The following is a 12,104-nucleotide window of genomic DNA, read 5'->3' as shown; positions in this document are numbered from 1 at the left end:
TAACCAAAAAGGCAATCAAATCATTAAGATTTTAAGAGAATCCAAAACACAACTCTATTTTGTTCCACTCTGAATTTCCTAATGTGGAACTGTCTTTGCTGGATCATCTGTGTGCCTATCATCCCTGCTTTGGACTACCTCCCTCATGGATGAAAGAGAAAATTGTGGAGGATCCTTTTTCCAGTCAAGTGCATCTATAGACTTAGTTATTATTCATTTCCATACTAACAATTCTTTATATTAAAATTTTCAACAGCATCCCTTTCTTCTTAGCTAGGGATATTTACCCTATATTACCATTCTTTTCTTCCTTGTTTGATTAGCAAGTACCAGCTAAATATTTGCTGTTGGCCTATGTGCTTCAATATATTGGGATTCCCTGATAGCTCAGCTGGTAACGAATCCACCTGCAATGCAGGAGACCCTAGTTCAATTCCTAGGTTGGGAAGATCCCCTGGAGAAGGGATAGGCTACCCACTCCAGTATTCTTTTCAATATATTAACTCATTCTTGAAAAAACATGTATAAGGAAGAGAACTAAGCCATAGATAGAAAGATTAAGTAATCTACACCAATTCACATTAAATCATGGAAAGTATTATTTGTAGCTAAACTTCGTTTTCAATTTTGAGATAACAGATTAAGTTTAAAAGCCATGGAGCATGTGCTGTACCTCTGAGCTATAGTCCTGAAATTCTAGTGAAGCTATGAAGAAGTTTTGATGGGATATAATTGTTAATGAAGTTTTTTTAAAAACTATATATTTCATGTTTTAAATGGCATTGCCTTCCTGAATTTCTCAAGTGTTCTGCACTGATAGTTATAAACAAGTATTACTAATTTATAAAATATCTCCTTAGTAATTCACTTTGAGAGCACCTGTAGAACAGTGCCTTTAAAGTTACTGTCTTTCCAAGTATATTTTAAATATATTAGGAAATTTGTAAGTAGACATCCTGTATTTAATAAGAGCTAATTAATTAATTAAATATTTAATCAAATCCAGGTGCAGACATGATTCTGTTTAATCAGTGGATGAATTCTCAGGGCTTTCCCCCTCAAAACAGAATTTAACTATGCAGCCAGCCTGTGAACCCTTTCATGCCTGTTACATTCTCTTTATCCTAGCTTAAATGTGATTCACCTGTTCTACTCTCAAAAAAATTTAAGGATCAACTTAAAACCAATGTTCTCTGCTCCCCATTGGTTTAGAAGAATGTGATTTATTAGATTTAACAATGTGAGTTATACTTCAGCATAAGCCAACTACCTTTCCATGAGTAATATGATTACAATAATTAGCAATAATTGATAAATAGTGTGTGTATATATGAAAATTGATATGGAGAATTTTATAATATTTAAGTATATGATGTTTGCTTTTTTAATTAGCCATATTTAGTGTTTTTAAATGAATTCAGAGGATTGTTTTTTAAAGGGTAGTCCATAAGATTTCAACAGGGAAACTATAGTTTATTGATACTGTGTTTATTTGGAAATCAAAGTTTATTTTCCTATAGAAAACAGTGCTCTCTTTTGGTGCTAATGTTCCCACGAAATTATCACAGAAGTATCTTATCCCTATTTTAGCACCTAAAATTTTCGGTTTTCATGTTTATCTCTCTAAAATTAAGTAATATAGTCAATAAATTTCCCAGAATTTTTCAGATGCAAACCAGAAGTTCATATTAACCCATTTAGTGTTCTGGGATCAGGGTACAATGGAGCAAAAGAAAGGAAAAGATCTTTTATCCTTCTTTGTATATATCTAATGGGGCACTTGGCACCTCTTCTCCCAGGCTTCTTGTCTTTTAAAGATACTTCCACTAATTTTAGCTCTTCCCTGGTGGCTCCATCGGTAAAGAGTCTGCCTGCAGCGTGGGAGACCTGGGTTCAATCCCTGGGTCAGAAAGGTCCCCTGGAGAAGGGAATGGCTATCCACTCCAGTATTCTTGCCTGGAGAATTCCATGGATGGAGGAGCCTTGTGGGCTACAGTCCATGGAATCACGAAGAGTCGGACACGACTGAGTGACTAACACTTTCACTTTCACTGGTTTCAAAGAGGCGTATTAGGAAGAAAGCACGCCCACTAAAGTAATTTAAATTACAATATGAACTACATAGCACAGAGACAGTTTCTTTAAGAAAAAGAAAAGCTCTATAAATACAAGTAAACCTCACAAGATGAAGTTGTAGGCAGTATCAATATAAAAAATTCAGACAGTTCAAGGCAAAATGTTTTTGGCAAATAAATTGCCATTGTTAACTAAGCTGTTCCCTTTATTAGATCTTATTCTCTTCTCATGGGGTTGCAAAGAGTCGGACATTACTGAGCAACTTCACCTTCACCTTCCATTCTCTTCTCAACACTGAAAATACACATTCAAGGCCAGCCTTAAATGTTTTGACTTTCAACACACAAACAGTTGGGACTCCAAAAGAGGGGAGATGGGTAGGAGCTGGTAAGGAGAGGCATATATGTGATTCTTGTGTGTTTGTTGTTTGTGAGTCAGGAGTACTTCAAGACTCTAATATGAAAATGAGGCCAGTGTCCAAGATGAGATCCCAGCCTGGAGTTAAGCAAACTCCGCCTGAGTGACTTTGGGTAGTTTAACCTCCTCTTCTCAGTTTCTTTATTCAATAGGCTTTGAGATCTATTTCTTATCTATTTTATATGTTGATGATTAGGAGGAAATAAGATAATGTATATATATGGTCTAGCTTTTAGTAAACTGCTTAATAAATGGTAAAGATATTTGTTATATTATTTTATAATAACAACAAATGTTTCATAGACACCAGAAGTGAATATGATAATGTCAAAAAGGAAGTGGGAAAGAAGTAATTGAACTAATGAAAAGGATTTTAGTGTAACTCATATCACTGAATGTTCCCTTTATTCTCAAATAGATTAAAGCAGCAGAGATCCCACCAAAAAATAAAATTTAAGGAGAAATAATTTATGAATCTTCAAAGGATATATAGATAAAAAGAGCACAGAACATATGATGAGAAATTACAGACTGAATTACTGAAATTCAGAAATGATGTTATCAAGGTTGACTTTGTATGAGCCTGACTGGTTCTCGGAAAGTTGATTAATGGATGAAATATGGCTATAGGTATTTTAAAAGAAATACTCTGTAACAGCATTGACATAAATGGATCTGAAAACTGAAAAACCAAATTTATAAAAAGTCAATTTTAAAATGTAGATTAGGTAGCCTTATACAAATCCCTGAGATGATATATGAAAATACATTTATTTATTGAAGGTGAAGAAATGAAAGACATAATTTTATAGCAGCAATTAAAATAAAATGATAAGGAAATTTTCTTTATGGATAAACAGAAAAGTTGAGTTTCTGGTAGCACACAACACCGCCCAACAATAGCATAATTGGTCTGGGCTGGGTGCCCACTAGAGCGCTGATTCTTAAGCTACCCAGAGAACCTGATATTTGCATGAAACAGACAGCATTGTACCAGCATTAGATGGAATCATCCAATACACAAAGCAAGAGAGTTCTAATTAGGAGTGATTTTAGTAACCCAATCTCTACTCTGTGAGGTCCTCAAGGAATAGGTTAAGGTGTCTTACAGGAAGAAATGAAGTATCCTTTCTTGGAATAAGCTGTAGGATTCACATTAAAAAAAAAAAACAAACTGCTAAGCTTAGTCTAGCCAGATGTCCAGCAAAATGGTTTCATTTTTAAAAAAATCAGAATTAAGATCACCTACTTAAAGTTTCCATCCCAAACAAAGTCAAGAAATCTTATCACTTACTGATGAAGATGTCAGGGAGAATGCCAGTGGCTGCACCTGGATTTCTTCCCTAAAACATAGAGTTTCTCTAAAAGTCTATTCTACTTTGTCAATTTTCTCTAGTTGTGCTCATTTCTGCATAACCTTGCAATAAGTTAGCGTCATACTCTTTAGCAAAATTAGCACAGAGTGCTAATAATAATACCTACCTCAAAGGATTCTTTTCAAGATTAAATCTGTATGTATAACTCTTAAGCCTTTCCCTTCTCCAGGGGATCTTCCCAACCCAGGGATCAAACCTAGGTCTCTTGTATTAGAGGCAGATTCTTTACCAGCTGAATCCCCCACAAGGGAAGCCCTAAGGAAAAAGGAAATGTTAGCTATAGTATGATGATGGTGGGATGGTGATGGTGATGGTGATGGGGAAGAAAGAGAAAAAGAGAAATCATTTTCAGCAGATACCTTGCTCTTACCAGGTCTATATTTGTTGCCATCAACAATATCCTAGATATAGATTAGTATATCTTTAAAATAATCCTGAAAAATATGGGAGTGGAAAGGAAGGAAAAGTGTAAAAATTATTGATAATCTAAAGAGCATAAAAAGTGATTTGGGTTCTCTCATTCAGGTTAGTTAACTTTTGATCTGCCTCAGATTATTATTCTTGTCATGTCTACTCTTTAGCCAGCTGGAATGTACTTAACTTTAAAAATAGAGAGATAAAATTATATTTATACATAATTTGATTCTGTATATATGTCTATACATACACACACATCCTTAAAGCTCTGAGCCAAAGGAAAATTTCTCTCCTCCATATTTTAACTGATGGAAATAACAACTATTTATTTCTTCCTCATCTCACAGGTACCAATATACCTCACTTTATGTAACAGACCTACAGTTAAAAACTTAATAGTAGAATTTTAGAAATTTTATATTTTTATCTGTGAATAATCTTTGGATGTAAAAGTTTCTAACTTTAAGTTTCTTTTTTCTTTACATCTTATGTTAATTAGCTAGGGCTGCCATAACAAAATGTCATAGACTAGGTTGTTTAAACAACAGAAATTAATTTTCCCACAGTCTGGAGACTAGAAGTCCAAGATAAAAGTATTGGCAGGTTTGATTTCTTTCAAGATATTTCTCTTTGGCGTGGGGATGGCCACCCTCTTGCCATGTCCTCATAGGGTCATCCCTCTGTTGTGTCTATGTTCCAGTCATATTGGATTAAGGCCTACCAGTGTGACTTCATTTTACCTTAATCACTTCTTTAAAGGCTTTATCTCCAAAACAGTCACATTCTGAGATACTAGAAGTTAGCACTACAACATATGAATTTTGAGGATATGCAGTTTAGTTACAATATATCTCTGCAAAGTAGTTAATAATATTTAGTTTATTACCTTAATGAATTATGAAAGCATATTTTATTGTACTGTAAATATGGGTTTTTAAGCAATAAACTATAGCTATTTTGTTTCAGACTTTTTGATTCTTAAAATTGTGTTCACTGTTCTCTGTTTTTCCAACTACCTTCTCACATCCTAGGATATGAAATATTCGTGTTTGGCAGTTCATTTTAAAAAGCATTTTCCTTAGTTATAAGACCACATTTAAATTTTAGATGTCTTCTGAGGCAAACATTTAAACATGTGTCCTCTTTCTTTGCATTTTATTTGTGAATTGCTAGCCCCTACTGTATAATCACATGTCAGGCCAGGAAAACCACATGTCAGTTCAGGAAATATAAAATAGATTTTTTTTTAAATTATCAAGAAGTCATTTGAGATGAGTAGAACCAACTTATGTGTTAAAGAACACTACAGAATTACAGAAGGAACTGTAATTTATTTCTCCCTTTTTTAGTAAATATAGAAAGAATTTTAAATAAATTGCATCTGGCTACTTGCTGGTAAAAGGGTCAACCTGTGGACAATAGCTGCTGTTGCCAAGAGCATAATTTCTTTCAGTATATTTCCAAAGAACACAAGAGGGAAACATTTTTCTTTTACCTTCAGCAAAAATAGCAATTTATGCATTCACCTTTGCTTTCCTAAGACGTCCAGGGTTGCTTGCTTGCTAACAACTAGGACGCCCTACAGGGGATAAAGGGATGAAAGATACAGGTCACCAAGGGGTGAGAGATCTTGCTTTATAGAATCGAGGAGAATAAGGGAAATAAGGAAAAAAGGAAAGGTGATAAATAGGGCAAAAACATTCTTTCCAACTCAAATTTCACATAATTCAAAAGGGTTAAGTATAGTCATATAAAAATTATAAGTAGAAGAATATTCAAAACAACAGAGATATGAAAACATATAAACCTTATGAACCAACCATGGCATTTATCGCTTCCTAAAATACATATATCCTGTCTTATATGGTGCTTTTTCCACACCTTTTTATTAAACTATACACTTCTTGAGAATGGATATATAGTTTATTCATCTTTGTAGACTCTCCACGGACAAGTAGGGACAAGAAACAAATTTCTGGAGAGAGTGTATGTAGGTTATCACCTAAGAGTCAAAAACAAATTTTCTAAGGGATATATGATTATTGGTTTTTGTCTAGAGTTAATCATAGTAAAAAGAATACTCAGAAAAATTTGGAAGACTAGGGTTCTAATCTTGATTCTACCAGTTATATGCTAAGACGTTGGGTAAATTGCCCAAGAGTTCACAACCCAGCTTTTTCCTGTGTGCAAACTGAGGGAACCTTGTTATCTGTAAGTGCTACACAAACACATGGTACTTTGGAGGCTGCATAGAAAAAAAAAATCATTAGGTATTAACACATGGGTTTTAGGCAACTTCCTCACTAACTAAGCAAATCATTTAATCTCATAGCCTAATCTTCAAAATTAGATTTGTACTAGATATTTTTATATTTCATTTTCTTAATCTACTGTTGTTTCCTTTATTGATTCAGTAATCTCTGCTCAGGGTCAGGCTTTTTACTTAATGTATTCTCACAAATAATTGAAAATTTTAACTAACTTATGGTGTAATAATTATGATTTAGAGAATAAGTTTATGTGTGTAATGTTTTTATCTTACACTTCACATGAAATAAATTATAACTAAGTTTGAAGTGAGACTTAAAACATTTACTCAATTAAGGCACTCAGTCAGCTAGGGCAGCATGCAGTCCTCCATATCTGATATCTCTAATATCAGTTTAATTGGCTAATTATAATTTGAACATATCTATAATTTATTATATAAAAACTTTCTTCATGAGCACAAAAATTAGTTGTAATTTTTCATCAGTTGTGAGGATTACAGATATTATTTATTAGCAAAATTAGTTTACTAATGTTTTCCTAAGCATAGAATTTTGATAATTTCTATTTCATCAGTTTTGAAGATTATAAAATAATACTCCAGTCTAAAAATAATATAGCTAGCCTTGGAATGTAACTGATACGAGAGCAGGAACTTTTAGCTGGTGATAATTTTATGAGGTAGAAATATTATATGTAAAAGTATACAGAATTCATACTGGCATGTGGGAATGCCCATAATGGTAGCTGTTCTTATTATTTATTATAACAGATGAGATGGGAGTAATAACAAAAACCTGACAGTTGAACTCCATTCTGATGGATAAAACATTACCCACAAGTTTAATATAACTTTTGTACTAACAAAGAAAATGTCTGTGATTTTATGATTGGCCCTTTTCAGGTCATTTTCATGACAAGGCATATTCACCCCCCAAGGTTAACAGTCTTCAGGGTCCAGTCACATAAGAACAAGTTATTTCTTAAGCCCATTTTCAGTTTTTGCCCAAAACAACCAAAATCTGGATTTTCAATGGAATGTGAAGGTGTTATTTCAATATGACATAAAAGATGTTTGTGTGATTTTTAATTATTTAATAGTTTTACTTGTTTAAAATTCATCCAAGTAGAGTTATAAGTACATAAATTATAAAAGTGTTGTTGTATTTCCATGCTGGCTTTGTATTCCAATTTTACATGTCATTTTATATAGTTTTCAAAATCTCAGAAAAGAAAATCTTTATTTTAAAGTATATACTTAAAGAAGAAAACGGTATGTGAATCTTTTAAAGTGGTTTGATTCTGAATATGCTTGCCTTGTATCCCATTAAATGTGAAATTGTAGCTTGCAGATTTTTTTTAATGAAAATAGAAAGTCTAATACTAACAAGTTTTATGAGCTTAGTCAATTTATTAACTTCTTGGTCTCTAAATTTTCTCAGCTATAAAATAAGGAAAGTATATTACATCTTCTCTGAGGTCACTTTCAGCTTTAAAATATTGTTATTTTTTTGAATGAATCAGTGATGAGTGAATAACTAAAAGTATGTTTTTAATATCAAATACCTTTCTTGGGCTTTTTTTTTTTTCTTAAAGTGTGGTTTTGTGAGTCCTCTTTTTTATGTCTGAACATATTTTGTGATCTCAAGGGACATTTAGTAACTTTCTCTTTCCTGTTACTGAACTGCATACCGGGGGTGTTTCTAAAGCTGGTCAGCTATAAGTCTGAGTTCTGGTTTTGCAACATTAAAAGAAAAAATTATCAGAGAAATAAGTAAATAATAATTTTTAAAAAATCAAGGACCAAGTGAAGGAGGAAGGAATAATGGAAGGAAGAGGGAAAAGAAGGAAGAAAAGAAAAACAGAAGAGAGAGGAAGAAACAAGTGGAGGCTGGGAGAAAAGGCAGAGGCATGTGTGCGTGCTCAGTCACTCAGTCGTGTCTGACCCTTTGTGACCCCAGGGACTGTAGCCCTCCAAGCTTCTCCGTGGGATTTTCCAGGCAAGAATACTGGAGTGGGTTGCCATTTTCTTCTCCAAAGGCAAAGGCAGGCAAGGGTAGTCCTTCCCATCTAAAAGTTCATAATCAAATCAGGGAAACACATGTACATAAGTATTGCTCATAGAAAATAGGTTATATTAAGTAACATAATAAAAGTAAACCATGCAAAGGAAGAATAAAAAGAGAAATATTCATGTGGCTTAAAGAAATCTGGGAATACATTACAGAACAATATATGATAATAATAATATAATAATATAATATAATAATATAATAATAATAATACATGTCCTTAAGCAAAGTTATAACATAAAAGCATATGAACATTGACCCAGAGGGATGGTACGGGGAGGGAGGTGGGAGGGGGTTTCAAGATGGGGAACACATGTACACCTGTGGCGGATTCATGTTGATGTATGGCAAAACCAATACAATATTATAAAGTAAAAAAAAAATTACTTAAAAAAAAAGCATGTGAACACAAGCTATGTTTAAGGAACAGCTAGTAGTTCTTTAGAATAGTAATATTAAACAAAACAGGATACATATTAGAAGGTAAGAATGGAAAAATTGCTTGGGACCAGGTTGTGGAGAGCTTTAAATCTCTCAGTTAAAAATCTAGAATGTTCTCCTTTACAGTTATGGTCTTTGAAGATTTTTGAAAAAGTCACAAATATGAACAAATTTGTGTTTTTTGCATATAATTCTGATGGTATAATTACAACAGATTTGAAAAGGATCCATTTAAGTCCTTGTTAAAGATAAAGAGTCCCGGTCAGAGGCTGTTGGTATAGTCCAAGCTAGACATAATTGTTATTCCTTCCCACGTTTGATTGTTGACTCCATCCAAAATGATCTTCATCCAAACCCAAGTGATCCTTCACTATCTTCTCACAGAAAAAAATATGGGTAGTGGGCCTTTTCCAGATTTTCAACAGAATGCAATTATATCTGCCCTTAAATTTGATGAGTCAAGGCAATTATCAAGCCCTCTTAGGTTTTTCAGTACTATTCAGGCTATTACTTAGTCTGATTCTCTTAAAATGCAAATACCTTAAATTACTTTATTACTTACTTTTTTCTTTTATAGTTGATTTACAGTGTTATGTTTTTGCTGTGTAGCAAAGTGAGCGAGTTATATATACATATATATACACTTTTTAAAAGATTCTGTTCCCATATAGATCATTACAGAGTATTAAATAGAGTTTCTTATATTATTCAATAGGCTATTAATTATATATTCTATATAGTTGTGTTTCTATGTGTATTCCAGTTTCCCAATTTATGCCTCCCACTTCCCTCCCTGATAGGACCTAATTAATATTTGAAAGGGAGCCCTGCTTCATATCTTCAATCCATTACTTTTTAAAAATTTTTCTTCCTGCTACAGATTCCCAGGATCATTATCCTACTGCTAAATTCTCATGTCTTATTTCTGTTACAACTTTTAGGACGTTACAGATTACAGTATCTGTAATATCTATATCCTGTGTCCTAATAGGATACATAAATATCCTGCAAAAAATTGTATAATGAGTCATGTAATATTTAAAGATATTTACAAAGGACAGAGATCAGAAATTCTGATGGCTAAGAAGAGTTTCCTTATGATTATTTATTAATTCTAGCTAGATCTTACAAGCTTCTAATCTGAGCTTCAAAAGCACAAGCTCTACAGCCACATAAGATTTCTAAACCTGGATTTCATCGCAGAACTGGCATTTCCATCTCTGAAAATCGTGAGGAATCAATGAAAGTAAATATAGGATGAGGTTTCTCGGAGAAACACTGATTCCTAACAGATACAGAATTCTCACAGAGCCAAGTCTTTGGGAAAGTCATCATGACTACTAGTGATAATTCTTCCTCTACAAATTCTCCAAGAAACTTATCAGTTTCCTTCAGACCAAGAGTAGTGGCTCTTTAGTAAGTCTTGACCTCCAAGCTAATGGCTGCTCTGTCCACAACTGCGTTTCTTTACCTTAAGCGATTCTTATTCCATCTTTCACAAGATGAGTAATTTGCAGATATGATATCTTATTGTCCTTTACTTCTTGTCTCCTAACATGTCTTTGAGAGTCCTACAAAGTGCATTTATTTCTGGACCCCCACCCCTGGTGGTATGTACCAACCTCTCATTCAGTGACCACTTGGTTGGTAACTTGAGATCAGTCATGCCTGCTACGTCACTTCAGTCGTGTCTGACTCTGTGACCCCATGGACTGTACCCTCCAGGCCCCTCTGCCCATAGGATTCTCCAGGCAAGAATACTGAAGTGGGTTGCTGGGCCCTTCTCCAGGGGATCTTCCCGACCCAGGGATCAAACACGTGGTTAAGTCTCCTGCATTGCCAGGCAGGTTCTTAACCACTAGCGCCACCTGGGGAAATCAGCCATAGTGGGAGTATTTGTTCTTCAGAAATCAGCCAACTCTAAATCAGAATTTTTCCCTTTGGATAGCTGATTGTTAAACATGTATTAGCACACCACTTCCTATCTGTACCCATTACAGAGAATGAAAGGATTAACTGCCTAAACTCTATTCAGCTCTCATTGCCATAGTTTATACTCTGACTTGGGCTTCCCTGGTGGCTCAGATGGTAAAGAATCTGCCTGCAATGCAGAAGACCTGGATTTGATCCCTGGGTCAGGAAGATCCCCTGGAGAAGAGAATAGCAACCCACTCTAGGATTCTTGCCTGGAGACTCCCATGGACAAAGGAGCCTGGTGGGCTACAGTACATGGGGACACAAAGAGTCCGACATGACTGAGCAACTAACACTTTGACTTTTTCACTTTATACTCCAGTTTGATACACTATACTGGAGACAATACCTCAGGATATAGCCCAGATAAAACAACCATTCCACTCACTTCTATTCATTAAAAGTTCATTGAGTTCCTAGTTAGGCATTACTGATCTAGATAATGGGAATACTAAAATAAATATGGCAATAATTATCCTCAAGGAATTTACAATCTAGCAAGAAAAAATGATAGGTGGAAGGTAGATAGATAGATAGGAAAGAGACAGAGACATGGAGAACCAGAGACGTGATAAAAGTATAAGAAAGGCACGAATAAAGTAGTTCAGGAGCACTCAACGCAGTGATCAATTCTCTGGGAAGAAATTAAGAGTTTTCTAGCTGGGATTTCATTTGCAGGGTACTGTTTACAAAGCTAAATCTTAAATTATTCCTCAGTTTTCTCTGGCCCTTCCTCATTGTCTTCTCCCTCCAAAGCAGAGGATTTATCACACGTACCTTCTTTAGGAGTCCTATCTAAACAAAATGATCTATTGATTGATTTTTGCACAGTGCAGCATTCAAATCAGACAATGATAAGAACTTTGGCTAGAGATAAGAGCTGTGGACAGAAAAAAGAACATCTAGAAATAGTTCCTTAAAAAGAGAGTACCTACAGGTATGGTACTAACAAAAGACAGCATCCACTCTGTTTGAATTATTACATGAAATGAAAATAAGGTGATGCAAATAAGAGCATCTTCTTGCTCTTGTGATTGTTTAATTTACCACAGTGCCAAGAGTT

At 34.3% G+C, this 12,104-nt stretch overlaps 1 protein-coding gene across 4 annotated transcripts in view; it reads left to right on the top strand.

Annotated features, from left to right (window-relative positions):
• Positions 1-12,104, top strand: part of RIMS2 (regulating synaptic membrane exocytosis 2) — a 601,723-nt gene that overhangs the window by 439,961 nt on the left and 149,658 nt on the right. The gene's annotated exons all lie outside the window — the stretch shown is intronic.

Source organism: Ovis canadensis, chromosome 9, assembly GCF_042477335.2.
Source record: "Ovis canadensis isolate MfBH-ARS-UI-01 breed Bighorn chromosome 9, ARS-UI_OviCan_v2, whole genome shotgun sequence".
NCBI classification, from domain to species: Eukaryota; Metazoa; Chordata; class Mammalia; order Artiodactyla; family Bovidae; genus Ovis; species Ovis canadensis.
The sequence above is the reverse complement of the archived record's forward strand: the minus strand, read 5'-3'. Positions and strand labels throughout refer to the sequence as shown.